This window comes from Octodon degus, unplaced genomic scaffold (assembly GCF_000260255.1).
Source record: "Octodon degus isolate 3935 unplaced genomic scaffold, OctDeg1.0 scaffold00012, whole genome shotgun sequence".
NCBI classification, from domain to species: Eukaryota; Metazoa; Chordata; class Mammalia; order Rodentia; family Octodontidae; genus Octodon; species Octodon degus.
Window position 1 is genome coordinate 740,633 of NW_004524588.1, and position 4,232 is coordinate 744,864.

Consider the following 4,232-nt stretch of genomic DNA (forward strand, 5'->3'; position numbering starts at 1 on the left):
TTTGTTTCATTATATTCTTGTCTATAATGATGAAACCAAAGAGCATATGGTGACACTGATGATGGGTTTTACCTTGAGGCAGAAACTCAGGCCCTCGTACAGTAACTGAGCTCTACACTCTTATATTGGCTCTAGAAATTGGGAAATGACCACAGCATTGTCTAACATAGATTAACACACATATTCTCCACATCTTACTTTTTTACGTGTTATCATCTATCACCTTCAATAAAATGAACCTGCCAAAGAAACTCTAATCATATTAGCCTTGTACACAGTTGACTTCTAGCACCTTAACCTGTCGCAGCATGTGGATGTTAAAGATGATGATATTTTCAGTAATGAAATGAATTACAAAAGGAACTTATTTTGGTTAGGTAAATCTTACATGTTACTCTTCTTCCATTTTTGTCTAGTTTACATTTTTGAGTGTGTCTCCTCTTTTATACAATCATAGAGTTATTTAATATGATTAGTATGATTATTGAGATCTTTTGAAAACAAAAGTTACTGTGAAATCCAGGGCCTTGAAATACAGCTCAGGCAAAACTGTGTACTTAACACTGTGATACCCTGTGCTAATCCCTATGGATGGAAATGACACAAGGGACAAAACATTTCAAAGAGTGAAAGAGATACAGCTCTGACATTGCAGTGTACTGTTATCCTTCAAATCAAAATTTCATTGTTTTGAATTTCCTCCGAACTGAATATTATTTTAAAATATTCATTAATTTTACAGTAACATCAAATTGGAGAGTACTAACAATACAATGCACATGTGTAGTAATCTTTATCCCATATTTCAACTAATTTTAGCAGAGTTCATTTACGTTATTTCTTTTCGTTTACATTATTAAGTAGGGATTTAAAAACAAAATTACTACATCCAGTTTCAAGGCGATGGAAAGAAATAATCTAATTTGTTAAAAGTATTAAATCCTGGGTTAGGGAGATGAGTCGGCAGCCTAAGCACCTTCTTGGCAAGAACAAGGACCCTAGTTTGATCCTCAGATTCACAGAGTTCATTTACATTATTTCTTTTCGTTTACATTATTAAGTAGGGATGTAAAAACAAAATTACTACATCCAGTTTCAAGGCGATGGAAAGAAATAATCTAATTTGTTAAAAGTATTAAATCCTGGGTTAGGGAGATGAGTCGGCAGCCTAAGCACCTTCTTGGCAAGAACAAGGACCCTAGTTTGATCCTCAGATTCACATATTATGCCCACCCCAAAACAGGACATGGTGGTGCACACCTGTAATCCCAGCACTGGGGAGGCTGAGACAGGAGTATCACTATGAGTCCAAACTGCGTAGTGAGACTCTACCAAATCAATCAATCAATATTTTTTTTAAAAAGTATTAAATACTTTAGAAGAAATAATTTTATTTCTTAAAAGTATATTTTATGGGGTGGGGAGATGACTCAGTAGAATAAGCGCTTGGCTGGCAAGCACAAGGGCCTGAATTCAATCCCTGGTTCCGCCAAAAAAAAAAAAAAAATGAAGTACACTTTATTTCATTGACTCCATGAATGGAGAATTCTAAAGGCTTAACTATTTTTGGTCTTCATATAATGTCTGCTAGTCTACAAGTCAGGAGCAATGATATTTTGCCAACCAGAAAGCCTGTGCATTTCAGTTATACACTCAAGATTTGGTGAAACTCCAGACTCATTGGGTCCATCTTGGGATGGGTTTGAGTCAATGTTCTAGGAGCATCTGACTCATAATTTCACACTGCAAGCAGTGTATGACAAGATTTCTTTGTTTTGTTTATTATTATTACTATTAGTATTGCTATAGCAATTTTTTCAATTGGGAGTATCTGTCTGTGACTTATTAATGACTATATTAAAATGTACCCCCATTCAGATTGCAATTGGCTGGAGATATAGCTCAGTGGCTTAAGTACGTGGCAAGCATGAGTTCCCGAGTTCAATCCCTGGTACTGCAAAAACACAACACAAAACAGACAAACAAAAATCAGATCTGCAATAGTGTGAAAATAGAAAAGTAATTTCAGTGAATTAGTACATTTTTATATATAATTATGTTTGTCTGTATATTTTAGATATTCATATGATCAAAGTAATCAAAGTGGTCATAGTGATCAAATTTCATAGGAAATTTGTACCTGTACATGATAGATGGACAGACGGATAGATAGATAGATAGATAGATAGATAGATAGATAGATAGATAGATAGATAGATAAACAGACAGACAGACAGACAGACAGACAGACAGACAGACAGACAGACAGACAGATAAACAGACAGATAGATAGACAGATAAATACATTGATATTTTTATTCCAGGAATAATATATTTTGATTTTTTTATTTTTCCAATCCTCAGTCCACCTTTCAACCTATCTTCTCCTGCCTGTTTACAAAGTTTGTATTTACTTTATCCTTTTATAAATCATTTGTTCCTTTTTCTCTTCTTTCCTTTCCCCTTTCCCCCACTCTATTCTTCCTTCCTTTTGAACAACTGCTCCCCATTTCCCAACATGCATTGTGTATATTGGTCCTTATCTGCTCTCTCAGTTTCTCACAACAGGTAGACAATACAGTGTCTACACATCTGTGTCTGATTTATTTCATTTAAGAGTTTGTTCTCAAGTTGCATCCATTTCCTAGAAATACTTTGAATTTATCATTTAGAGCCAAGTACTACTCCATTATATAAGATTTAACTATTATAAACTGTGCTGCTATAAATATCGATGCGCATATATCACTGTGGCATGATTTTTTAAATCTTCTGGGAAAATATCCAGAGGGAGAACAGCAGAGTCAAATGGGACCTCCAATCCTAGCTTTTTGGGGAATTTTCACACAGATTTCCATTGTGGTTTCATCAGTCTACATTCCCACCAAAAGTGGAAGTTGGGTTGCTTTCCCCCCATATCTCCACTAGCATTCGTTGTTGTTTGATTTCTTGATGATAACCATTCTTTTACGGTAAGATGAAATTTCAGTGTTGTTTTAATTTGCATCTCTCTAATAACCAGTGATGTTGAACACTTTTTCATACATTTACTTGTCATTTGTATGTCTTCATCTGAAGAGTGTATATTGACCTCAGTTGCTAATTTTTGGATTGGGTCTTTGATTATGGAGGGCTGGATTGATTTTTTTTTTTTTTTAGTTCTTCATATGCTCTAGATATAAGTCATTTGTCTAAAGGATAGCTAGCTAAAAGTTTTCTCTCACTCTGGATTGTCGTCTTAGTCTGTTGGTGATTTGTTTTGTTGTACAAATTGGAAGAAAACCTCTTTAATAAATGGTATTAGAAAAACTGACTAAAGACTAAAACTAGACCCATGTTTATCACCATGCACTAAAATCAAAATGGCTGAAAGATCTACATACTAAAACAGAGACACTAAGTCTGCTGGAAGAGAGAATAGCCAGAACTCTTCAAGACATAGGTCTACGCAAAGATTTCATGAACAAAATCCTAATCACACAGGAAATAATACAAAGAATAAATAATTGGGATCTCATCGCATTCTTTGTTTTTTGTGAATTTCAATAGCAGCACCCACTACAATTTGATCATGTCCCATTTCCTTTTGTTAACTTTTTTTAAACCTCATCTTTGCAATCTTATATGGATTGCTACACAGTAGGACTTAAATAGCTCCCAAAGGTCATGTGGTGAGATCTTGGTCATGAACTCTGTGTGCATGTGTAGAGGTGGTGGGACTTAAATAAATGATTCCTGGTAGAAGGAAGTTTGGTGTGAGAGGCCAGGACTGTGAAGCAAATATTGGAACCCCAACTCCATCCTTTCTCTCTTTGGGACCTGGCCTCATGCACTTTCCCTATTATGCTTTTCATTCTTACTGCATATCCTAAAATGAAGGAACTATGTCACCATGGTTGTTAAATCATATGAAAATGTGAGCCAAACTACACTTTCCTCTTTTTCTGCTTTTTATCTGCAGTAATTTGTCTCAGTGACAGATTACTAACATGGGCACTTTCTTCCTCAAAGAGTGATGTTTGTGCTTCCATTCTTCAGAATTTTTCCTTAAAATGCCCCCATCATTGTTTACATTTTTGTTAGTGTATTCCTCCTCTAAAATCAGGACATTTGTGACTATGTTCAAAACATATAAGATTTTTGGTATTGCTTGTTTGCTCAGAACTACTTCACGAGGGGTGGCATGGCCTCATACTTTCATAATGAATACTCTGTCTTTCTTTTCATATATA